This window comes from Pinus tabuliformis, chromosome 1_2 (assembly GCF_031772625.1).
Source record: "Pinus tabuliformis cultivar Carrire ecotype Pingquan chromosome 1_2, CPIR1, whole genome shotgun sequence".
Lineage (NCBI taxonomy): Eukaryota > Viridiplantae > Streptophyta > Pinopsida > Pinales > Pinaceae > Pinus > Pinus tabuliformis.
Genome location: NC_142298.1, coordinates 1,253,362,511 through 1,253,390,487, shown reverse-complemented (window position 1 = coordinate 1,253,390,487; position 27,977 = coordinate 1,253,362,511). Strand labels below are relative to the sequence as shown.

Sequence of the window (27,977 nt, the reverse complement as noted above, 5' to 3'; positions counted from 1 at the left end):
ACAATATTACAGCCCCTAGATCTCTTAGATGAGGGATCCATTTATAGATGTGTGCAAGGGTGTGAGTCATCTCTGGGGTTTTGATTAGTATCATTCCACTTGTTACAATTGATTCCACTTGTTACAATTGGTTCCACTTGGAGATTCCTTGGATCTCTTACTCATCCCTGGGCGAATTCAGAGAGGCAAGTGTCATAAGAGAAGTTTCTAGAAGATTCCATGAGCATCCACTTAGCAAATTGTCTCGAACATTTGTCCATCCTCGCCCATTGCACCCTATAGAAGGCCTAATCAGTATGAATTGCGCCTGGATAGTGTAGAAGTCAGTATGCATCACACCCTGATAGTGGAGCAGTCAATATGGTCCAGTTTAGGCCAATTCTGGATGGTTTCTCAGGTGGAACTTTTGGGGAATGATGTAATCAGATGACCATGTTCTTTTAGGGTATGAAGAAAATCTTTTAGGGGTTGAAAATCCCTAGTTTATTGACATATAATATTGGGGTTGAAGTGCCCAAATATGTCTATAACAGTTCACCTAGGAAATTACATACATGACATGGATCTCCTAAGATTATTTACAATTTACACATGCAAACTGGGTTTACAAAATAAGATAATCAAGCTAATGTTGATATTCAAATGGCATGGACACGTCGATCAAGCACTATCCTTTTTGCAAAAAAAAGGGTGTACAGCTATGGTTCATTGACACGTAGTGGTCAACATCTGGCTCTACTTGGGGACACGTTGCTGCATTGTAGGAATGTGAGAATCTAGAATCTGCATCCACGCAACACAGAAAAAAAAACATAAGTAGTGTCCATCCAAAAATCATCATATAAAATTAAGAACATGAAAGATATAAGCTCTTCATTATTAACTATCTAGTAACATGAAAAGTAAATCTAATTCAGAAATAAAATGTTGAAATAACAAGGAGTAAGGTTAGAAATACAAATTAGAGGATGCGCTATGGCATCAGATGTCATCTTTGAAGAACAGCTTGAGCATTTGGCCATTTATAGGTAAATCAAGTGGTTTGCCATCCAATCTGCTCAAGTGGAATGAGTTTGGTTTGGTCATGTCTCGGATGATGTACAGTCCCAACCACAAACTATAGAACTTCTTATGTTTTCATGGTTTTTCATTCTTGCGATCCCAAAGAAGTACCATATCTCCAACCTGCAAAGATCTAGATCGAGATGTTTTATCAAAGCTTTTCCTGATGTTAGATTGATTTTTACATAGATTATCAAAGGCTATCCTATGAGCTTCATCTAACTCCACAATTTGATTGATCCTATTCTGAACAACATCTTTATTAGTGGAAAAATGCTGAAGAAGCTGAGAAGCTAGCAATTTCAAGTGCACAGGTAAAGTTACATCAAAGCCATAAACTAATTCAAAGGGACTTTTACCAGTTGCTTTCTTGTTAGTAATCCTATCTGCCCATAAAGCATACTTGATTTTGCTATCCCAATATCTTTTATTATCTCCTACTATCTTCTTGATAATGGTTATGAGATTTTTATTACTTGATTCAGCAAGACCATTACCCCGAGTATAGTAATTTGATGAATGAGATAAGGAAATGCCATATTTGAAACAAAAAGATGAAAATTCTGAAGAACTAAAAGCCTTGGAATTATCAGTAGTGATCTTAGTGGGGACACTAAATCTAGTAATGATATTATTTTCGATGAAATCCATAATGACCTTTTCAGTGGCATTCTTAGCAGGGGTGGCTTCAACCCATTTAGTGAAATAATCGGTAGTAGTCAAAATCCATGAGTAGCCATTGCTAGAATTTTCATGAAACTTGTCGATGAAGTCTAGACCCTAATGCTGAAAAGGTGCCTCCACAACGATAGGTTGTAAGGGTAGGGCAGCAAGCTTTTGTTTCCCAGTGAACAATTGACAAGCTTGACAACTTCTAACAAACTTATGCACATCAGAAAAAATTGAAGGCCAATAATAACCAGCTCTCAGAATTTTGTGGGTAGTAGTTCTAGCAGCATAATGACCGCCACAAAATCCTGAATGAAACTCAGAAACTAATTTATTGGACTCAATTTCATCAACACACCTAAGTATTATGCCCTCAGGATTTCTCCATTCAAGGCGATCCTTATTGAGGCAATACTTAGTGGCTTTTAATCTAAGATCCCTTCTCTTATGAGCGACTAAATAGTTAGGACATGTAAGATTTATCAAGTAATAAATAATGTCCTTGTACCATTCAAACTTCCCTAATCTCTGCAGCTCAGGTGAAGACAGATTGTTAAGAAAAATCAAACTAGGAGCCTTTTCATTACCTTTGGTCAACATTTGAGCCAAGCCCTGGCCTTTGACTAGCTTGGTGGGAAAAATCTCTAAATCATATTCTTGTATTTTAATAACCTGCCTAGCATGAGTCCCTAAGTAATCAGTTTGAGTTAATATATCTTTAACAGTAGAATGCGAGGCAAAAGAAATGATTTTAGAATAACCCACATAAGTTTTGAAATGCTTAAGAGATTTGACTAAGGCATAGTCTTGCTTTTCCATGGTATTGTACTTTAATTCAGAATTTTGAAGCGCTCTACTCATGAAAGCAATAGGTTGCTCCTGACCATTTTTATTTTTCTATAATAAGACACCAGCAATGGTATCTTCAAAAGCGAAAGACAAAATCATGAAATCCTTAGAGTAATCGGGACTAACTAAAACAGGGGCTTTTGCAATAGCATCTTTGATTTCCTAAAAATCCCTCTTGTTGTCTTTTTGCCAAAAAAATCTTACATTTTTCTTCAGAAGACTCTCAATAGGCTTAGCTATTTCTGTGTAATTTGGAATAAACCTTCTAAGAAAGTTTGTTTTTCCAAGGAAAGACTAAAGGGATTTAAGATTATGGGGAAGAGGAATCTTTTGGATAGCCTCAACTCTTTCAGAATCAATCTTAATTCCATCTTTAGAAAATATATGGCCAAGTAATTTCCCTTCGGTTACTCCAAAAAAAAACTAGATGGATTTAAATAAATCTCGTACTCTCTACATCTATCAAAAACTTGCTGAAGATGACTTATATGACTAATACCATCCTTAGAAAAACAATAAGATCATCCTAGTAAATTTCAATAAATTTCCCAGTTAGCCCCTTGAAGGCATAATCCATAGCCCTTTGAAATGTAGCCCCAACGTTGGTTAGTCCAAATGACATTCTAATGTATTTGAAAGTACCCCATGGTGTGGTGAATGTGGTTTTGTGACGATCTTCTTTTTTAACCCATATCTGATTATACCCAGAAAAACCATCTAGTAATGACATCATTCTAGAACTGGTTACTCTTTGCAACAAAGTCTCCATGTTTGGAAAAGGGTAATTATCTTTCTTACACACTAGATTAAGATTTCAAAAATTGAAACAAAGCCTTATCGTACCATTCTTTTTCCTAACAATCACCATGTTAAATGCCTCATTTGAGCGATAATTCTTGTTGCAAGAATCTTTGAAAGCTCTTTTGAACCAAAGGGGCTCACTTAGGATTAATCTACCTAAGATTCTAACGAAAGGGTTTAGCATTTTCATCTTTCAAAAGGATAGTGTGTTCCATGACATCCTCCCTATAACCTTTCAACTCATCATAAGAAATGCTAAAACATCCCGATACTCACGAAGTAAATTGGTTAACTTTTTTCTTTCTTCACCATTAGTACCTTTACCAATTTTAACAATCTTTGGGTTCGTAGGAGTGCCAATGTTTACCTCAATGTATTTGCCTAGATCCATTTTATTTTCCTCTTTCAACTTTGTGGCATCAGGCCGATCAAAGTGATGTTCTAAAGAAACCACATTCCTAGGAGTAGGATTTATGATATGATCATGATTACCAAATCCATCCTCCTCAAAATTTATACGAAAATTTTCAAACTCATCCAAATTATCAAGAAAACGAATCACTTTCTTTTCATCATTAAATACTTGCCAGTGCTTCGAGTTATCTAGACTAGATGGCCTAAATATAACTTCCATTTTAATCTTGTCCTTAATTAGCTCATCAGATAATTTCAAGGTAGTAGAAGCTACGGCAAGTTCATCAGCCAAACTATTCTGTTCTCTTGGGATAGCTTCAAGGTTAAGAGCATCAAAGTGTTCCATAGTATCCCATACAACATTTCGATAATTCCTTAACCTTTGATTTCTAAATGTGAATTTATTTTTAAGCTGCATGGTAATTAAGTCAGAATACCCCTTAATGCTAAGAAACTTAATCCTTAAAGACTTTGCCAACTCAAGACCCAACAATAAAGCCTCATATTCAGCATCATTGTTGGTTGCTTCAAACTCTAATCGATAGGCAAACTTGAAAATATGACCAAGGGGAGATTTTAATACTATTCCTGCACCTTTACCATGCCTAGATGATGCACCATAAAAATACATGTACCAAACTTTTTCATTGAGATCCTTAATCTTTTTATCAACCTTATCATCAGGAGGAACTATGAAATTAGACATGATACCGTAATTCCGAATGTCATGTTTTTCTTTAATTATCTCGTTGTGAGGTCTCTTAGGATCTTCAAGATGGAAATTTCTCTCGGGCTCTCTATTAAGTCTCACAAAACCATCACCTCTAGGAGAAGGAATCATAGCATATGACCAATTCATTTGAATACTCCCTCCTAGATCATAAACCCATTTTATGGATAACAGCATACCCCAAGCATCAGGCACATCAACAACAATGTCCATAACAATCATGATGTCTAGGTAAATTGATAAATGGACTTGTAAATCCTTAATTAGACCATGAACTTCAATCTTCTTAGAATCCATGGCACATATATTGTAGTAGGGTCTAGAAACTCTTAAGTTAAGCTGTTCCATGACCCTCTTAGTCATGACACAAGCTGATGCACCAGAATCCAGCATGCAATTATTCAATCTATACCCATTAACCATCAAAGTGATAAAGAAAGGCTGATGATCCTTGTTCTCTAAATCTAAACTTTGCAAATATATAGGAGCATCATGGAAGTCAACTTCTGGGGTCTTTTGTTTAGAAATATTTGCTTGAGGACCTTGAATAGCTTTTAGTAACTTATCTCTTTGGGAAGGGATTTTCGCAATCTCGGAGACAGAAACCCAGATTTTCACGTTGTTAAACCAACTTCCCAAATCGACATCTAATCCAGAGTTTAAACTTAGGTTAAAGGTTTGAGGGGGAATTGGATTCCTGCTCTGGTATTTATCTCTTCTCTGATAAGTCAAACCTTTGTCTCTAGCAATTTCCATGGCCTGCTTTGGAGAGGGTTTTTCGCCATATAGCCAAAATGTCATCTTCATTTTCAAGGTTATTTATACCAAAAGATGACGAGGGATGCATAACATCTCGACTATTTTCCTTAACCTCCATCTAATCGTTCATAGACAAAGGAAACTTGTTACCCACTACATTTATTTTATCACCCGCCCCAAACATTCCATTATCCAAAATTCTTCTAATGATGGGACAAGTAGCCTCCACATGAAAAGCATAAAAAAACCAACAGTAAGGTAGAGCATTATCGACCAAATTAGTAAGCAGATTAGGAGGAATCTGCTCACTAGATTGACCCTTATTTTGCCAATTATTATTTCAATTATTATTATAATTTATGGGCTGGAAATTTTTCATTTACGCTCTTTCCATTTGGACCAACCTATTCTGCAAAGTAGCTATCTCCTTAGCACAGTTAGATGTTAATTTTGCTTGATTAATTTCCATGCTTTCGATCTTTTGGAGAATTTTCTGGACAAGCTCACTATCAGGTTCTTGAACCTCTTTTCCTTTAGGTTCTTTCAATTTCATTGAATGCCTATCAGAACCTGGGATTTCAGACTTCCCAAATGTTGCCTTGTCCTTTTCAAGTTCTACTGCTAAGGCTTGGAAATCCCTATAATCAAGAAGTTTAGTGTGTCTTAACTCATAGGAAGGCTCAGGGATAAAGGTGTCAATATAAAAATCTTGAAGATTTTTTTCAGTAGGTTTATAATCTTAAGGTAATTCTTTAATAATATCATTAAACCTTTTTTTAAATTCTTCAGCGGTTTCATTCTCTCTCTTTTTTATTATGCTAATAGCTTTAACGAGGTGTCTTCCTTCTCTCTTATCTCCATATTTTTCCTTAAAAGCATTAATGATTGATTGCAAGGAATCAAATGAATCCCAAGGCTTTTCTATAAACCACTCTAAAGCACCACCCTCCAAGGTTAGAACAAAAAGGGTCATTCTAACATCTTCATGATTAAAATCAGCAGCCCTTGTGTACTTATTGTAGAGCTATAACTAGGGTCTCTCACACCGCTAATTATTCCACATTAATAAGTCAATCCGGGAAGGTTTTGTTATTGCAAGAAGTAGCTCAATCCGAGGGTATTTGTCCGAGTAATGCTGAGTAGTACAATGTTCAGCAGATCCAAAGGAAAACAGATGCTAAGCTGTAACTAAATGAATCACACAAATCAGTTGATCAGTCAAGGGTACGGAAGCAATAACCCATCCCTTTAGAAGCTGATTAAAGAAGGGAAATTTAGAGCATGGACTTATAGGTCTGGGGGCTAAGCAGCATCTTGCTGAGGCTCACTACAGCCTTAGGCCTTCTCTCACACTAAAACAACAAAGGCAGGTAAATAAATCAGCGGAAAGTAAAGTGGAATAGTAAAACGGAAATGGGACAACGGTAAATGGAACAACAGTAAAATGGAACAACAATAATCCATTGGAACAACAATAATCAAATGGATCAACAATAATCAAATGAAACAACAACCATCACCTGTATGTACATGTTATACACTAATATAGCAATATGAGAATATTGGATGATACAACTATGTTTCTAAACAGAATGACGCTACTCTCAAACCCCATAAATATTGTTTCACATAAATCCAATGACAGTAGCATTCATACCAGCACTCTGTTACAGAGATGGCTGAATAAAGATACAATTTGACCCTGTGTAAATCCAATTATACAGTGCAGAGTCCTTACATGGAGAGATCATTCATTCATTGATCATAACAGAGCATAGCGTATCATATAAAGAATTTATCAGATTGCTAAGTAATAAAGATACACAAACCACACACAAATCACCATATAATGATACAAAAGCAAGTGTCCTTCGGAGCCGGGCCCTTAGCTGCCAATGGTACACCGCCTTAGATTACTCCAGACGCAGAGACGGAATAAACACCAAGTCTTTTATATTAATCACATCCACAAAAGTATAACAAAATCAGGTCTCAGTGAGACTCAATGATTAAAGTTTGTTCTGGAATTGTAAAATTACAAAAACAGTCATCCTCTTCTTAATGGTGTTGTGCCATTATATAAAAGAAATGACGGAGATATCTAGATAATAATAGATAAGTAAAGCAGCGATCCCTTAGGATCAAAGATCCTGAGGGATTCGCTAATCGTTCAATCCTTCTTGCGTTCGCCAAGCCGGTATCCCGCATTCTTTTCCTGGACTATTCAATTCCGATTTTGCTTGATCGTGTCCGCATCCGGTTCCCTACTGGAGGAACAACAGTTATTTTTCCTCTCCTTCTCGCTTTTGGGCTGGAAATCCTTGCTCGCACGTCTTCCTGCATAGAAAACGTCAATTATTAGCACTTGAGCTTCCTTTGTCTATTTTTGCACATTTTATTAGAATCCTTTATCTTCTTTGAATTCCTAATGCAGAAAAGGTTACAATTATTATTGAAAAACCACTAGATTGCTTGTCAAAAGCATACCTTCCAAGTGCTCCACACACCCCCCTGCTTACCTTGTTTCATGGCCTCATGAAAACATTATAATTTACATGCAAGGTGGTGAGAGAATAGGCCGGAGAAGGGATCTCGTGAGGAGGCCGACTTTCGTGATGAGCAACTAGATTATCAAAGAACTGATCTATTTGATCAGCAGGCATCTCATACAAGGCCTGATATCCGGGTGCAAGGTGCCAAATAATTGGACTGCGAAATCGATACCCCATCCAGGATGGCCCTGCTTGCAGAATCCATTCCCCATAAAGGTTCAATCGGCTGGAAGCCAGCTCAAAATTCTCATATTTGAATGGTTCCTTGAGCTGGATGCTTCGACTAGAGGTCCGGTACCGAAATTTTGCAGCATCAATGGCAAGATCTTTAATAGTCAAGAAATATTCCAGACCATTTCGGATCAAGTCTTCGTGCCTGGGTCCTATTATCTTGATGACACCTGGGATCCTCATAAGACTCCTATTCTCTCTCCATAGCGTCATTGGGTTTGTAGGTTCAGCTCGTATCCACAAGTCTAGGCTATTTTCTTGTCTCTGAAAGGTGTTATAAGCTCTGAGCCATTTCAGCTGATTAACCCCAAATGAGATGAAGGCTTGGAATTGTATATCGCCAACAAAAGGGCCAAGATTTAAATCAGGTTCCTGGTCTAGCACAAGGTTGTGCAAGTAAAATTCGCACAATAGCCTTTGAACCTTAACCCCATAGTGCTTGCAACAATTTATAAAATCATTAACAGTGTTGATGTGGATAGGTGCTCCTGCCCTAACGACTTTTATTTTCAATCTCAAATATCTTTCAAGAAAAAATAAAGCATAATTTTTAGCAGGGGCCCTACAAGTCAAAACATCATTATATAAGGAACACACAGTGTCCATCTGCTTAACAACACTATCTAATCGACGAGTTACCTTAGCAACCTTTTCTTGTTCCTTCTGCCATCCCTCAAAGGCTTGGCTTTCGGATTGACTAATACTCTGAAGTTGTCGTTGTAACTCTTCATATTTCTCCCGGGGGATTGCTTGCTCTCTTAGTTGTTCAGCTTCTTGTTGGGCTTGCTTCATCATCCTGTGCAAGGTTCTCATTTTTGGATCCTTGTTCCATTGAGCCGTAGAGACCGGGAATTTTGCCTGCAACTTTTTATTGCGCTGTTTAGAGTTCAGAACCCGAATAACCCCTGAGGGTGGTGCCTCTGTTTGGATCCCCTTATTATCTTTCTCTTTCTTGACATGAATGAAAGGCTGCTGAGGTCTCCCTGCCATTGGAACATCTTGTTGTTCTTCTCCCTTAATTGGAATGTCAGTTTGTTCTCCAGGGCCAGATGGAACAGCAGTCTGTTCCTCTATGTTATTTGGAACAACACATTGTTCCTCATTATCATTTGGAACATCAGACTGTTCCTCGGCAGTAGGTCTCCTGATGGGGTTTCAACCAACAAAACGGGTTCTTGCCCTCGGGGTTTCTGCTGTAGTGGCCCTCCTCCTTTTCCTTGTGGTCCTTTGTATCCTCAAATTGGCTTTCAAAATTCGAATTTGCTGCCGGAGCCTGGCTATAGTGCCCAACAACCTCTGCTATTTCTTTCTTAATTTCTTAATCTCCTTTTCCTCGGCAGAGGGTTTGGCCCTTAAGCCCGCTCCTTCTTCATCTGGGATATCTTCCGGCGTCCTGGGGACAGACTGTCCCTGATTGTTGTTTTCAATTTCATTATCATAACCAGGCAGGTTTTCTTCTCCTGCCTTTTCTGCATGTACTTCCTCGGGTAGTTCTTCCTTTGCGGGACTGTCAGGGACGCCTACTGTGCTGGAGGGCTGGCCATATTCCCCCATATTGGCCAGAACTGCTGCCAATTCCTCCTCACCTACAGGCTCCTGCGACGGGCTACCCCCTGGCTGTGCTATTTATTCTTCTTGATTTCCCTGTTCAGTAACCCTTTCTTCCTCAGAGTTCTCACCTTCTTGGTTGTTCTGTTCGGTGGCCATTTCTTCCTCAAAGTCTTCACCTTCTTGGTTGCTCTGATCGGTGGCCATTTCTTCCTCAGAGTTCTCACCTTCTTGGTTGCTCTGTTCGGTACCCATTTCTTCCTCTTTCGGCTGGCCAGTCCCATACCCTGATTGCTCAGCATTTCCTTTGGAAGATCCTCCTTCTGGTTCTGGAGGTTCGTCTACAATTTCAATTGGTTGAGCCGCTATTCCCTAAATTCTTTCCAACCTTCCTCGTATCCGGGCCAGCCGAGCTGACTTCCTTGGTCTCTCAGGTAGGTCGGGTATGCCAGCAGGTTCTCTGGGTTCCTCTGGTCGTTCTGGCGTATCGGAAGGTTGTTTCCGTTTTGAAGTGGCATGTCTTTCTGCTACTGACTTCTTGCGTTTCTCTAATCGTTCCACCGTGCTAGAGGGCTGCTCAGGTTTTGGGGTTGGTGCAGCCGATCCTCCTTCGACTATTGCGATTAGTTCCTCCCAAGTGCTTTGCTGTTGAGTGAGACTATGGCTCACTACCAACCAAATCAGCCCATGGTGGCTAACGACTGCATCTATGTGCTGGGCCTTTTTCAGGCTTCGGGCCGCGTCATGTAGTAGCGAATTTAAAAGTGCAGGGAGATTTACAGAACATTTTCCTTTTAAAACAGCTAAAAGTTTCAGGTGACGAGGTCTTACCACGTCTTTTCTCCCTTCGCAGGTGATATAACTTTGTATTATCCTCGCTAGCTCGGCCCAGGGTTCCCCTAGTGTTGCCAGCAGAACTCCTTTCCCTTTGACTGTCAAGCTTTGGCCTTCATCCTGGAAAATTTCCATAGCTTTTTGTAATCTTTCCTTCTTCGGCGTCCATATGGGTCCAGCAACTGGTAATCCTGAAACTTCTGCGATGATATCCTCTGTAACCGCTATCCGCTTTCCTCCTACTATGGAGTAATTTTCCTGCAAATTCTGCAGGAATTCCAATGCCACGACTTCATTTGATTCTTGCAGGCGGCTGAAGTAATTCAACCATCCTACGTTTTCCAGGATTTCGCGAGAAGCAGCGGAAACAGTCAGCTTGTGAGGTTCACTTCGGACCGTCTTTCCGCCCATGATTCTACTCAGAAATGGAACAGCAACTGCTTGCGGTGTTTGCGACGCAGAGAGGATGATCACCGAGCATGCAACTAAAAAAAGAGATCGTGGATGGCAATTTCCGTAGAATGGAAGCATCATACCGTTAAACCATGTCATTCCTTCGTACATTATCTCGCCCGAATGGTGTGCAGCCACGTAATCATGGAGTAATGAGATTACCTTCCCCCCGCGATCTGATAGGCTGTCCCCAGCCGTCAAAGAGAGGAGCAGCAGCCAGTTCGGAGGTCCAATCATAAAGTACAACATATGAAATTATGCCATGTTTTAGAAAAACAACGAAATGCCGAAACTGAGGCAAAAAGGTAGATCGTGTTTTGCATAAGAGCCTGCGTGATATAATGAGGAGCTAGGGGATGGGACGTCTGTCAAGCGTAGGAAGTCTCCAGTGGTCACTGTCAGTTCCGTTGCCATGATTGGTGGTAATAAATATTCATGCGATATATACATCGGGTGTGACATATGATCTTTGCAAAGGATAAGAGACAGAAAAATTTAATATCATACCTGTTGGTGTAATTATTACGACTTCTATGCCATTAACAGAGCTCTGCTGCCAACAGGTGTTCATAACCTTGGCAGAGTTGTTTATTTCACCCTCCGGAACCATGATCCTCTGTGTATTTTCTAAAGAGTGCTTTGTCAAAATGCAGGCCATTATGTTGGCTTGGTAACCAGATGGCCATAATGCCATTCACAAGGTAGGCGCGAAACGTGGTCAGGCCGGCTCGCGATGAGACCCCCTGTTCCAAGGTTTACTTGTTAATTTACCTTCAAACCATATCCCTGGTGTGGTGGCCATTATGGGAATGCCACTTCGCTTCCATCCTTATGATCACGGTAGGACGACTCTTAATGAGACCCCCTATCCTGCATTTGACAATTTTCATATTTTGTTTTTGTTTTCTTTTGCAGATCACCTCTCTTGTTTATTTTCACATAAGGGTGGTTCTGCACTCCTTAAGAGCGGGGAATGGTGGAAGAAGTCTTATGGTCCCAACAGATAGATATAAATCGTTCGTTCTTACTCCTAAGTAATGATCAAGAAAGATTTTTAGGGGAATCGTCATGATAAAGATCACCAACCAGGGTACCGGTCAATGGCAATGACAACGAAGATGAAAAGTTCACATCCCTCCTCTTGTCTTCTTATACATACTGGCTCCATAGTGATAGCGATTTATGATGTGTTAATTTCGGTATATCATGGTTTATGTTCATCGCATAAGTTCATTGCTGTCTCTAAAGGATTGAGGAGAACATGGGGGCAAAGCATCCTCCATAAGGGCAAAAACATGTCGATGGCATTTCTGAGAGAAGAATTCATTCGTAGGATATCATTTCTTTGAGAGGAACAATAGAAAATCACAAATTCTGTCCCTTTTGAGAAAGGAACAGAAAAGACAATCAAATGTTGTTCCTTTTGAAAAGGAACAACAGACACACTCAAGTGCTGTTCCTTTTCGCAAAGGAACAGCAAGAACACGTAAATCACAGAGGTGTTGTTCCTTTTCGCAAAGGAACAACAAAAACACACAAGTGTTGTTCCTTTTTGCAAAGGAACAGCAAAAACACGGAAGGGCTGTTCCTTCTGAAAAGGAACAGCAAAATCACACAAGTGCTGTTCCTTTTCGCAAAGGAACAGCAAAAACACACAAGTGTTGTTCCTTTTCACAAAGGAACAACAAAAAGCACAAGTGATGTTCCTTTTCGCAAAGGAACAACAAAAATCACACAAGTGATGTTCCTTTTCGCAAAGGAACAACAAAAACACGGAAGGGTTGTTCCTTCTGAAAAGGAACAACAAAATCACACAAGTGTTGTTCCTTTTCGCAAAGGAACAACAAAAACACACAAATGCTGTTTCTTTTCACAAAGGAACAGCAAAATCATACGAGCGTTGTTCCTTTTCGCAAAGGAACAGCAAAAAGCACAAGTGCTGTTCCTTTTTGCAAAGGAACAATAAAAACACACAAATGTTGTTTCTTTTCACAAAGGAACAGCAAAATCACACCAGTGTTGTTCCTTTTCGCAAAGGAACAGTGAAATCTTACAAGTGTTGTTCCTTTTCGAAAAGGAACAACAAAAACACACTAGTGATGCTCCTTTTGCAAAGGAACAACAAAAACACTTGGAATACAAGCAAAAAAAAAATAAAAAAAAATCAAGAAAACATATATACAAGATGTTATGTACAAGTTATAAAAATGAATCTCTTAAATTATAGGTGAGGAAGATTTCGCTTCCTCTCCTAAGATTTCCATATCAGTATCTTGTCGTAGCTGCTGACAGAAGGATTCCCGAGTGAGTGGCTTTCGATAAAGGCGAACTCGGTGGCCATTTACTTTGAATGCATATCCAGAACCGTCAATTGTGATCAGGGTAAGGGTCCCATTGTCATGTACCTTCTGGATTTCGTATGGTCCTAACCATCGCGTCTAGAGTTTCCCCGGGAAGTCCTGAAACCGAGAGTCGTATAACAAAGCCCAGTCTCCTTCATGAAAAACTTTATTCTTGATAAGTGCATCATGCCATTTAGCTCGCTGCTATTGAATCAATGATGTATTTTGTAATGCAGAGAGACTGATTTCGTCCAATTCATTAATCTGCTATAATCGATTGATTTGTGCCTCACTCAGATCTAGGCCGACTTCCTGTGCAGTTCGTAGCGTTCGGATTTTGAATTCTATGGGGAAAATTGGCTGCTTTCCAAACACTAATTGGTAAGGTGAATTACCTGTAGTACTTCTCCATGTGGTTCTGTAGGCCCACAGTGCCTCGGGTAGTCGAGTGGCCCAATCACGCCTATGCGATGCAATGGTCTTTGTTAAAATTGATTCTATTACCTTATTACTACTTTCTACTTGCCCATTTGCCTGCGAATGGTATGGGGTAGTGATCTTATGTTGGACATGATAATTGTTAAGTGTTGCAGCTAATTTATTTCCAACAAATTGTGGTCCACCATCGGTGATTAGTTCTCTCGGAAGTCCATAACGTACAAACAAATGGAACAAGAATTGTATCACAGAGTCTTCTGTAGCCTTAGGTAATGATTCGACCTCGACCCATTTAGTAACATAGTCTGTCGCCACCAGAATGTATGTCCTCTGATTTGATGATGGATTACTGGGTCCAACGAAGTCCAGAGCCCATCGTTCAAATGGCTCAATGACCAATTGTGGTCTCAGAGGCATTTCATCGGCTTGGCCAGGTCTTCCTGCTCGCTGGCAGCTGTCACAGGCTTGTGCAAATTTTTTCGCATCCTTGAAAATTGTAGGCCAATAGTATCCCGTCTGCAATACTTTATGTGCTGTTATTTTTTCAGTGAAATGTCCCCCGCATGGCCCGTCGTGGCAAGCTTTTAGAATGTCGAAGATTTCGTCTTCTCGAATACACCTTCTGATTTTCATGTCTGCCCCTGTGTGGAACAAATGGCCTCCAATCCACGAAAACCGAGCGCTCTTCTGAACAATCTGCTTACATTCCTGAGGGGTTAAGTGTTTTGGTAGCTTACCGACTGCAAGGTAATTGGCGACATCAGCATACCAGGGTGTTCGAACAGCAACAGCAAACAGGTGCTCGTCAGGAAATTGATCTTCCACTGCTGCTATTTCAATTGCTTTCGGTATTCATGAGAGGAAATTAGCTACAAGGTTTTTCTTGCCAGGTCGATCCTTGATTGTGATGTCGAACTCCTGCAATAAGATCAACCATATGGTTATTCTAGCTTTCGTAACTAGTTTATTTGCCAAATATTTGATAGCAGAATGATATGTATATACCACAACGGGATAGCCTGTGATATAATGTCTAAATTTGTTAACAACATGTATTACAGCCAGGAACTCCTTTTCAGTAACAGTATAATTGAGTTCGGCAGAGGATAGATTTTTGCTGATATAGTAGATAGCATATGGTCTCTTATCCTCTTCTTGCCCTAGGACTACACCAATTGCTGTATCCGAGGCATCAGATGAGATTTTGAACGGAAAATTCCAGTTTGGTCCTCAAAGGAATAGGGTTGTTGATACAAGCTTCTTCAATTCCTTAAAAGCCTGGTCGCATTTTTTTGTCCACAAGAAATCAACATTGCCAGTTAAAGCATATAGAGGTGTAGCAATACGTGAGTAATGTTCTATAAATCGTTTGTAATACCCAGAAAATCCAAGAAAACTGCGTACCTCCGTTTGAGTAGTGGGGGTAGGAATAAGAAAAAGAATCTGGATTTTAGCCCAGTCTAATTGGATGCCAGCTGCTGAGATATAGTGCCCTAGAATGAGCCCTTCTGTCATCATCATGTAACATTTTTCATGGCTCAGACAAAGTCTGGTAGCGATACAGTGTTGTAGGACTTTTTCCAGGGTATCTAGAGCTGAGTCAAAATCATCTCCATATGGTGTAAAATCGTCCATATACACTTCAAGTCCATCATTTATTAGATCTGTGAAGATACTAAGGACAACCCTTTGGAATGTAGCAGGGGCATTACATAGGCCGAAGGGCAAAACTCGATAGGCAAACGTTCCCCAAGGGCAAGTAAAGGTAGTTTTATCTTGGTCTTCAGGGGCGATTTGGATTTGGTTATATCCACTGAAGCCGTCCAGGAAAGAAAAGAATTTCTTTCCTGCCAAAGTCTCTAATACTTGATCTATAAACGGGAGAGGGAAGTGATCCTTCTGTGTGGCTTTATTTAACTCCCTGTAATCTACGCAAATCCTCCATGTTCCATTTTTCTTGGGTACCACCACCAAGGGAGAGACCCATTTACTGTCAGAGATGGGATAGATAAAATTAACATCTAAGCATTTATGAAGTTTGGCTTTTACTACCTCTTTTAGATGGGGGTTAAGTCTTCTTTGCGGCTGATGAACAGGTCTTACATCATTTTCTATATAGATGTGGTGGGTGCATAATTGGGGATCGATCCCTTTCATGTCAGGGTAATCCCACGCAAATGCCCCTTGATATTTTCGTAACAGATTTACAAGCTTTGTTTCTTGGTCTGGTGTAAGGTTGGAGTTGATATTTAGGGCCTTACCAGGTTCAATTTCCACTACTTTACTATTGGCAACACCAGTCACTGGTATTGTTTGGTCATGTGTGTCTTTCAAAGGGTCTTCCTCTAGCTCACTATCAAATGCTGCCTCTATCATAAAACACTATGTGTGCGATCTAGATTCAGTTTGACTAATGAAGTTATTGATGGCATCATCTTCTATTTGATTTTTAAAATCTAAAGCCTTCTGTACAGTCAATGGGGATCTGATATTGTTAGTAAGGTATGACACAGGATACTGATTGGTTTTGATCATTGGGAGGCTTGGCTGTGCTGGAGGATATAGAACTAGATTTTTAACATCTAGTCCTTTAGTTATGGTCATATTTCCCTCCCGGCAACCAATGTAGGCATCGGCAGTAGCGAGCCAAGTTCTTCCTAGTATTAGCGGATGTCCATCCAGTCGGGTTTTTGGGTTAATTATCAGGAAATCAGTTGGATATTCCCAGGAGTCTACAGAAACCATGACATCGTATAGAGTGCCTTCTAGTCAAACTACAGATCGATCTGCCAATTCTAGCAAAGTAGAAGTAGGTTCTACTGATGTGATGCCAAGCTTTTGGCAGGTAGAGGTTGTCAAAATATTGATTGCAGCTCCTAGATCAACTAAAGCGTTAGTCAAGGTTTGGCCATAGATTTGGACAGTTACAATTGGGTTTCCGGGATATTCGTATTTGATAGGTGTCTCTTTTCCCGATAATAAGTCAGATAAGGTGCCGACTACTTGGACTCTTGGGTTAGTGGTTGTATTCCTCCTTGATTTTTTTATGCATAGTTCTTTTATTGTTTTTGCGTATATAGGAATATCTTGAATAGCTTGGAGGAATGGAATTTTTATGTACAGGTTTTGTAACTCTCCTAGAATGTCAAAGTCTGGATGCTGTATTGGTCGTGGTATGACTAATCGTTCTAGGAAAGGAGGAGAAGATGTATTTGCTTGTTGATGGATCTGTTCTTTATTTACAACTTCTTGTTGTGGTGGTTGTTCTATTGGTAACTGATTTTCAATATGAACTGTTTTGTCTCCCTCTGTTTCTATGATACGTCCAGATCGTAACTGGAGGTCATTGCAATCCCTTAGGTCAAGTCCAGTTTCTGATGTTTCTATAATTTGGAGGGATTGGACTGGTCTATTATTAGGATTGGGATTGGGTTAGGCTGGGAGTTGCGGCCTTAGATTAGACTGGGGGTTTTGTTGTAAGGCTGGCAGAGTCAGTTGAGGGAGTGGAATAGTTCCTGTTGACTGATATGTCGATCTTGGCCAATTTTTCTGCTAGGGTGAACCTTGTGAAGTAGGGCGAATCCATTGTGGAGGGTATGAGTTATTCTGCCAATATGGTGGGGTGTAAGGAAAATTTGGCCAGCCGAATTGGCTTGTCTGATTCATCCATGGATTCGGAGAAGGAAACGACTGTGATGACCAATTCGGGACTGGGGATGTAGATTGGTTTTGCCACATACCATATTGCTGAGCATTATACTGCGGAGGCTGGAAAGAAAAAGTTGGGTCCGAAAACATACTAGATTGCCTAGGTTGCCATTGGCGACGTTGGTTAACAAAGTATGCTGGTTCTGATTCTTCTTCTACTTCCTTGTATACTGCCTTCAATCCAGGAAGTGAGGGGCAGCTCTCAGTAAGGTGGTATTTCGTACAGATAGCACATGTTTGAACTGTATCTAGCGGACATTACTTGTGGCTGTGTTTTCTTCTGCATCGGGGGCAGAAAATTGCCAGATTTTGTTCCGCCTCCATTTGCTTTTGTTTGTCCCGCACAATATCAAGCTGAGTAGTTAATGTCCCCAGAATATCAGTTTTAAAATTTTCTAATAAATTCCCTAGTTCCACACGTGTTACTCCTTATGTTGATATTTTTTTATCTTTAACAAACCTATCATATTCTGTTGATTTTATCCTTGTGCTGCCTCTTGAACTCCTTATGCATAAATTAATGATATCAGTAAAATTCTCTTGGTAAATATCCCCTTTTCCCATGATATTCAATGTTTCAATCCACTGTTCTTTCATTCTTCTAATCAATGCATTTTTCAACACATTATCAGGCAGAGGTAGTGATACATAGGGGGATCTCTGTAAATTATACTGGAAACGTTCTACGTATTCTTCTAAAGTTTCATTTGGTCTGGCCGTCATTTGAAAAATTTCATCTCTTAGCTCTCTCGACCTACAATAATCCTGATATTTTTTGAGAAAGGATTCTTTCATTTCCTCTCAGTTGTTTATGAATCCACCACCTAAACCCATGAACCATCTCAGAGCTGCTCCTTTTAAAGTGGAAGGGAATAGCTTTAATTTCTGGGGGTCAGTGGTGTAATCGTACCCTCTACATAGCACATCGAATTCAAATAAAAATGCATCGGGGTCTTTTGATGTAAGTCCATGAAACGCCGGGATGTGTTGAAGAGGTATTTCTTTCATGGGTGCATTTGTAGCAGAATCTACTATAGGATATTGCAATGTAGAAGTTTGAGTATTTGGTTGATTCTGCGCCATTGGATCAAATATGTGCCAGTATCCTTCCAGAATTTCTAGGAGGGTGTTCCTAGGTTGAGAAGGGACAGCCTTGGCAGGAACTGTTTTAATGACACTTCCCTTGTCTGGAATTTCTATCTGAGGGAATGGGGTGCCTTCAAGGTTAACTTTGGTCGCGCTCCCTCTATCTAGGCTATTTAACAGTTGGATTATCCTAGAAGGAGACCTTGGTTCCTCTATTTCCCCTGTTTCCCCTTCTCCTTCACAAAGATTGCTTAAATTCCCTTCTTGCAGCTGTTCTGACACAAAATTTTCAATTTCTTGGAAGTCTTGTTCATCAGTCTGACTATGCACCTCAGCGTAGGCTCCAGATGGTGATGATGTAGCCTGAAGGGAACTAGTAGGCTGCTTAGAATGAATCTTTCTGAGGCCTACTGACGGCTGAGATTCAATTTTCTTATAGATTTCGTCTATGAAGGTTGTTCGGCCAAGGGTCACCGGTCCTTTGGCTTTTTCAGGTTTGACTGGAGATTTGATATTCTTTTCTAGCTTTTTCTTCTTAGTCATGCACTCTAAAAACTACTAAACCCTATTCAACCAATAATTCTGCTAAGAGAGCGGATGGTGGAGCAGGGCTTTTACATGCTCCGTACGCAGGTTCTTACCTTCTGTTTTTAAAATCCAACTCCCCCTAGCAGATTTGCGCAATACTCTGTGAAGGGAAAATGGCTATACTCCTTCCCCGACAACGGCGCCAAAATCTAGAGCTATAACTAGGGTCTCTCACACCGCTAATTATTCCACATTAATAAGTCAATCCGGGAACGTTTTGTTATTGCAAGAAGTAGCTCAATCCGAGGCTATTTGTCTGAGTAATGCTGAGTAGTACAGTGTTCAGAAGATCCAAAGGAAAACAGATGCTAAGCTGTAACTAAACGAATCACACAAATCAGTTGATCAGTCAAGGGTACGGAAGCAATAACCCATCCCTTTAGAAACTGATTAAAGAAGGGAAATTTAGAGCATGGACTTATAGGTCTGGGGGCTAAGCAGCGTCTTGCTGAGGCTCACTACAGCCTTAGGCCTTCTCTCACACCAAAACAACAAAGGCAGGTAAATAAATCAGCGGAAAGTAAAGTGGAACAGTAAAACGGAAATGGGACAACGGTAAATGGAACAACAGTAAAATGGAACAACAATAATCAAATGGAACAACAATAATTAAATGGAACAACAATAATCAAATGGAACAGCAACCATCACCTGTATGTACATGTTATACACTAATATAGCAATCTGAGAATATTGGATGATACAACTATGTTTCTAAACAGAATGACGCTACTCTCAAATCCCATAAATATTGTTTCACATAAATCCAATGATAGTAACATTCATACCAGCACTCTGTTATAGAGATGGCTGAATAAAGATACAATTCGACCCTGTGTAAATCCAATTATATAGTGCAGAGTCCTTACATGGAGAGATCATTCATTCATTGATCATAACAGAGCATAGCATATCATATAAAGAATTTATCAGATTGCTAAGTAATAAAGATACACAAACCACACACAAATCACCATATAATGATACAAAAGCAAGTGTCCTTCGCAGCCGGGCCCTTAGCTGCCAATGGTACACCGCCTTAGATTACTCCAGACACAGAGATGGAATAAACACCAAGTATTTTATATTAATCGCATCCACAAAAGTATAACAAAATCAGGTCTCAGTGAGACTCAATGATTAAAGTTTGTTCTGGAATTGTAAAATTACAAAAACAGTCGTCCTCTTCTTAATGGTGTTGTGCCATTATATAAAAGAAATGACGGAGATATCTAGATAATCATAGATAAGTAAAGCAGCGATCCCTCAGGATCAAAGATCCTGAGGGATTCGCTAATCGTTCAATCCTTCTTGCGTTCGCCGAGCCGGTATCCCGCGTTCTTTTCCTGGACTATTCAATTCCGATTTTGCTTGATCGTGTCCGCATCCGGTTCCCTACTGGAGGAACAACAATTATTTTTCCTCTGCTTCTTGCTTTTGGGCGGGAACTCCTTGCTCGCACGTCTTCCTGCATAGAAAACGTCAATAATTAGCACTTGAGCTTCCTTTGTCTATTTTTTCACATTTTATCAGAATCGTTTATCTTCTTTGAATTCCTAATGCAGAAAAGGTTACAATTATTATTGAAAAACCACTAGATTGCTTGTCAAAAGCATACCTTCCAAGTGATCCACACTTACCCATCCAAAAACTAAAAGCTTTTAGATGTGAATTAGCACTAATTGCATTATCTCTCTGGAAGATAGGCAATTTATCCATTCCATGCTTTGGAATATCATTGGGATAACCTTGAATGTTAGAAAAAACACAAGGGGCAAACATATCCATGATGTCGTGTTCGACTAGGCTAGTAAAAAGCAAGTAGATATCAGAGAGGGCTTCTTGTTTGAGGTTAACAAGAAGTGTATGAGAAGAGAGTTTGTGTAATCATACTCTGAGAGCCCTTTCAAGATCAGGAGCAGGATTAAACAAATTGTTTGGATGTCTTCTAGTATACACTCTTGTAGAGGATAAATGAAGTGGAGTTGCCACCCGAACAAAAGTATGACACTAAAAAACTTGAAAGGGAGGAGCTAAGGACAGGAAAGGACGAGAGGAAAGAAACAATACGAATGTCGAGAAGAGAAAGGATCTAAAAAACTCTATCCAAGGCAGCGGCTCCAGAAAATGTTGTCGCACAGATTGTCTAAGCAACATGACAACACTCAGACGGGGATTGTCACCCTGATCCCCGATCTCTCCGTTTAAGCTGTCTCCCTAGGCTAAGGGGGGTAGACCCTGTGATATAAAGGAAGACCAACTGAGAATCAGCTGGCCTGGAAGACACAGTGGAGAAAACAAGCACTTGATCGGTATTTAAAATTTTGATTGAATCTTTAAATGTTTAAGACCAGTGCCTTCGCTAGATGAAGTGAAAACTGAGTAATTGGTTTGCTGCTTTTGCTTAGGAAATAGAAATATGAACAAACCTTTTAACAATTGTTTGAAAATATTTACTGAAATATTTAGCATATGACGAGCATTGAAACAATAAAACAATAATTAATTTCAACAGACATAAGATATTCAAGAGATGCACAGAGCTCTAGCAATTAAATTTCAAAGGATCAAAATTTATTATTCAACCATGAAATTCAAATTCTAACCAGTTCATAAAATGATTCACCACTTTCAGATAGCTAATCCTCCGATAAAATTTAAGAGCATTTAACTATATGCAAATGAAAAATACTAATCCCACATTATAATTTTTAGCCTTAGCGGAAAAGGTACACCAAAAGTGACAAATCCTTGAGTGAATATGCCAAGACTAAATGTGACAAAATATTTCAAACTTTTTTATTTTTAATGATTAAAATCAAAATAATAAAATAAAATCTAAATTCTAAAATAAAACCAAACCAAAACCTAAAACCTTTTTATGGTTTATATATATTTTTTACTTTTTTGTTATTTTTTATGATATAATGTTCTAAATTTAAAATTAAAATATAACAAAACTAAAATTAAAATCTAATCTAAAGTAAAGCCTAATCAAAATCCTAAAAGGAACATTTTATGCCTTTTTTATTTATTTTATTTTTGCAGTTTTTTATTTATTTTAAGATCAAAACAAAACTGAACTTTGAAAGATTCTAAAATCCTAACTTAAAAATAAAAAATTAAACTAACCTAAGAAAAAGAATGCTACTAACCCTAACTATATACATGTAAGCCTAAAAAAAGATGAAATAGAATGTCGAATAAGAGAGTGTTTGTTTGTTGTTTGTGCAGGTTAGTGACGGTGGGGAGAAGACCTTGACGACCAAGGGGCAAATGACTATGGAGAAGGCTGCGGATGGAGCAGCGATGGAAGCTACGGATGATAGCGGAAGATGGCGACGATTGCATGAGGAAAGAGAGATACAGGTAGTGATCACGGGACCAAGGAGATAACACGCAGAGGTGTTTGACTGTGCGAGGATGGGCAGCATGCTGATGAGGATGAAATCGAAAAAGGAAGCACAAGGATTGAAGGAGGTTTTACTGCGATGAAATCAAAAGATGCAGTGTGAAGGGGACGAGATGGAAGTTGCAGGTGTATGGATTGGCAACGTAGGGAGGGATGAGCGATGGGAGATGAGGAAGTAGTGTTGAGGAGAAACACGTGAATAAAAATGGAAGTTGACGTGCGGAGGAAGAGTATGACGATAGCTAAGGAATCCAACTTGTTTGTAGGTTTGCGTAGAAAAATGAGGAGCGATGGGGAGATTCAATGTAGGAAGGATAACAGACAAAAAGTGGATGAATATGAGTTTCTTATTTGCAAGTAGAGATACTCAATGGGTAGGTCGATGGCTTGGGATGAGAACTGCAACAAAATGGGGAAGTGATAAAGAGACAGGGTTGCAACAGAGGGTAATGATGGCTACTGCATGGAGGATGAGGACTGACGGGGTGAGGAATAGATGCAGTTGTAGATTTGGCTTTGTACAACAATGTAGATAGGATGAAGTTGAGGGCTAGTGCGACGGCTGCCACAGGATAGCATGCGGAGTGGAAGGATTGACGGAGGTCCAAGGTGCAGATTTGGTTTGCAGATCCGTGGGGCTATGTGATTTTACACACCATAAAAAAAAAATTGAAATTTTTTGTCAGAATAAAATCCTAGACAACAGCAAACAGATGGCTTGGAAAACCCTCACGATTCTTTAGAAACCTTAAAAAAAAATTGAATATTTTCACTTTAAATTTCCCTGCTGAAAACCACAAGAAAATTTTCAGATCTAAAATAGATGCTCCTACAAGAGCTAATCAAACCCTCAAAATTAAAAAAAAAAAAAACACCACAAGAGCTAATCCTAAGGCTAGATCTTACCCTCCAGGGCCTAGATCGGGCTTCAAACTAGGATCTCCTCTTCAAATCTGCAACCTACAATGATGAAAACAAAACACCCAGAAACAGAAAAATAATGAAACCTTAAAAAAAACATAGCTAAATAATTATAGTAATCACAGTTTAAAGAATCTAAATAGCCAAATTTGTCAATATGCCATAAAAATATTTTCAGAATTTTAAATTTAATATGAGATGCTTCAGAAAACCTTTCATGCATTCACGAGAAAAATTCAAATGATAAGCCCAGGATCAGCACTAGCTGGGCTCTTCAAAAAATAATTTTTTGGGAGTTGGCTGGTTTAGTGGAGAACTTCCCAATACGCCTGATGATCTCGAAATCAAGATTTTTCTACACAACTTACTTCAACCATTAATAAAGAGGGAGAAAACGATACTAAAATCCAGATCTAATGGAGATACCTGCCATCATATTCAGAAATTTAACTACCCTTCAAACCCTAGTGACTAAACAAAATACATGTGTTTAAAATCACTCTTTATCAAGCTATCATCAATGGCTGAAATTAAATTTATGCACATAAATAAAACATCTTACAGCATTTCTAGAAGAGTAACACCAGCAAGATTTCAACCCCAAAGTCTTTCTTTATTGCACATGAAGAATGACTACAAGAGAGCTTTCTTTAGCACAAGACTCACAGATTGAATGATCTCAAATAACCCCTGACACCCTATTTAAAGAAAAAATTCCTAACGTCTAGTTTGAGTGATCCTTGTCAAAGTGATCTCGACCGTTGATGAGGATCAAAATCTATTTTAATCTCATTTGTCGAAATTTTAAATGTTGAGGAAATCTCACATTTTTAAAATTAAATGCATTTTAATATAGTAAAAAATTAAAATTTTGCATTTATTTTGTCAAAACTTTGACTTATTATTATTTTAATATTTTATTTTATTTTTATCTTCTTCTTTTTTTCCTTTTTTTTATTTTTATTTTTTATTTTACCCTCGAACTTAGCCTTTGGGAGTTTTACCTAGGACCTAAGACCTATTAGGGGATTAATTATTTTCTAACCCTCAACATTTTACATCCTGACTTTTACATTTTACATCTCAAGGGGGAAAACCCATTTGGCATAGACCCTCATAGACTACCCAGTGTTGCGACACAAATATAATCTAGTAGATCAAGAAAATTGTAATAAAATAACCTAACCAAATGGTTAGGGCTATTCCCAAATCACTTTTACATAGACTTGATTTAGCACACTAGGACTCCCCTAAGGTTCTAATGATAAAATCCATTCCGACTATGGGGTTAGGCTGAAGGAAAACTCTGTTGATCATGGATCTATGAGACAAAAAGCCTTCTGAACGTAGATCATCACTAGAAAATTAGGTTCACCTAGGAAATTACATACATGACACGTATTTGCTAAGAATATTTACAATTTACACATGCAGAGTAGGTTTACAAAATAACATAATCAAGATGATGATGATAGTTGAATGGTATGGACACATCGATCAAGTGCTATCCCTTTTGTGAAAAAAGGGGGTGTATTGCTATGTGTCATTGACACGTAGTGGTCAACAGAGTCATACTACAAATTTATTGGAGGAAGGATTATCCCTAAAAAATTTGCAATCCCACTCCTCTATGAGTTGGAGATAGAGAGAGGTAGAACCCACAGGTGGATGAAAATTGGAAAATCCAAGAATGTGGAAAATGTGGGCCTTATGGAGGAGAAATTCATTAAAATGGGTAAGGAGTTAATTGATTTGAAACTAAGGGAGTCTATTGTGAATGAGAAGCTATAGGAATAAAATACAGGGTTGAGAGAGAGGCTGCATGAGAAAGAAACATAACTTTCCACCATGGAAAGTCTCTCTATGGACCTCTACAATGCATGCATCCAACAAAGTCTTATGCTCTCTTCCTCAAATAACAGTGGTTGCAGTTCCAAATCAAAACTCTAGCACAATATGGTTCTCTACCTTTTTCAGTACTACAAGAAGTTTATTGAGTTTTGCAACCAAACTAGTATGGAAGATAGGGAAAATGATGTAGGAAAAACCACCTAAAGGAAATTTCCCTGGTTTTCATAATCACCTTATGTAAACCAATGGGTTATAGCCCACCTATACAATTCAGAATAATTTACATTGGTGGTTTTTAACACAAACCCAACCAATCACCAAACAACGTTTGTACACGTAATCTGTCAACGAGCAATAGTCCCACCTAAATGCACAAAACTAGACTCCAAATAAAATAAACTCGCATCCATACACTTCTCATGAATGCTCAACAATTGAATAGTGATTGGTCCCACGTTGACTTCCCATGTTGACTCTCCCTTTTTTCACAGGTGCTTCACTCTACGCCATTGATCAAAACCCTCCAATTTGATGGTTGATAGTCACCCGATCATTGCACATCACATATCACAATTTCTCCCAGCCAGGGTTCATTTTCTCATGAATGATGTGATGTGATATTAATCCAATGGTCAACATCAGTAGTGATCCAATGGTCGACAACGATATCACACGAGAAACTTGTGCAACAACTAACCACCCTTACAAAGCAGATAAGGATTATAAATCCTCAATCTATAAAAGTTCGGGTCTGCCTTTGAAGTTAAAGTACGATCTCTTTATGGCATGATATCTATTGGATAACGGAGGCCATCAAATCCTATGATCTGAAGCCCTTCAACTAACGCACGGGTTAAAAACAACTTAACCCCCGCTGTTGATTGCAACGTAAGCGATTGAAAATCTGTCGATGGTTAGGATTGAGTACGTCACTTCAGCCCCGATCATGACACCCGTAGACTCCTAACCTCCACAATTATGCCTTTCACTTTGGCTTGTTTCACTTTTCCACCAAACTTGGTTCTTCCACTAAATTTCCTTCTCACCTCTAGATCAAATTGATACCAAGTTCAACTCAGCCAACTCCTTTCTCTACTTAGAAACAATGTGCCGAGATTTCTTTAATTTCTTTACTCTGCCTTGTAGCAATACATCTGTTTCTTTAACACCACTTTGAACTGGATTACATAATACTCTCTGTGTTACTTTCCTTCTTCTAGATTTCGTAATTCATTCTTTACTTGGCCTGCACATACATCTATTAAATCCAAACTAGAATCACATGGATTCTACCCAGAAAGTAAGTCTTTTGTCACTCAGAAAGACTTTCATAAATTCAATTTGAATTCATTCATCATGGTTTACCACACAGAAATCGTAATTTTCCAATTATGGATCACTCACCACATAAAAGGAATGACACAAACTGTCACAATGAATTCAATTTCCTCATTCATTAAACAAATGTACAGATACAAATAAACATCTGTTTTACAATCTAGCTTTAGCCTGCCTTTACATGGTCTGTATCAGTGGCCCTTTCTCGTTTCAATGCCCATAGGCTCACAATCCAACCCTGTTGTCTACTAACTCCTCTTTTAAGCCTTCAAGACTTACAATTATACACAAAAGGATTCAGTTAACTAATTTTGGTTTAGATCCTAAATAATTTCACCTGAATCCTAAATATCCTAATCTAATCGCTAAAATCATGAAACTAACTCCTAGTTCCTCTAACTCGCACACTATTCTTGAAATCTCTCTTAAGAAGAATATTTCATTACAATATCCTCACTATTATACAACCCTCATAAAAACATAGGAAGATAAATAATTAATCACTCTTTAGGGAATCAGGTCGCTTGAAACACAAGACCCTATACTTACTAAAATGCAATGGTTTTTCTCAGTAGGATGCTCCTGCATTAGACTCCCCATGTAAGAAAATTTATGACCTCCTAGTCATAAGTCTGGATAATTGATTCCTCCTAGATCCTAGAATTTATTTTGTAATCTATCTTTGCTTGTCAGTTATTCTATGGCGGCTGTTGTCTCTTTTTGTTCTCCAGGTCTCGTTACCTTATGCTGCAATGCTCCACTTGCCATGCTTTCATAGTTTGTTGATGTCTTCCTCTTGTTTATGCTTCTTTTCTTTCTTGTTGTTGTCTTCTTCTGAGACACTTTCATCAGTAACCTTCTTACCAACTCAATTTCTTTGTCTAGTATATCCCCTGTCTGCTAATTGCCTTCAACTCTTAATTGCTGAATTTTCATTTTTACTGCCACTCTTACATCCTTACCTTCTTGTTCACTATTGTCTTGCACCTTTTCAGCTGCTGCCATATTTTCTTTCAAGATAATTTTTTGCTTCTTTCCATTGTACCTGTCAACTTCTTCTTGATTGTCATTTATGACAATTTCTTTGTCATCCTTCATCAGCAGTATACTCTGGATATTTATCCTCTTCTATTCTAGCTTTCTCCTTTGAAGGTCTAACTCTCTATATAATTCAATGATTTTACATGGAGTATAATTTGGAAATTTTACACAATCTCCCATTTCTTCATTTGATATTGACCAATCATCAGATGGTCCTTCTTCCTTTGCTAAATCTTCCTTAACATATTTCAGTATATGTTCTTTCTCTTCTTATTTCATTTGGTTGTCCACCTGTGCAAATATGTTCCGGTTTCTGCAACAAAATATGCAATCATAAGACAATTATCAAA

At 38.8% G+C, this 27,977-nt stretch overlaps 1 pseudogene; it reads right to left on the bottom strand.

Annotated features, from left to right (window-relative positions):
• LOC149210788 (E3 ubiquitin-protein ligase DIS1 pseudogene) overlaps positions 1–4,141 on the bottom strand; it is a 137,597-nt pseudogene extending 133,456 nt beyond the window's left edge.
• Between the last annotated feature and the right edge of the window lie 23,836 nt (positions 4,142–27,977).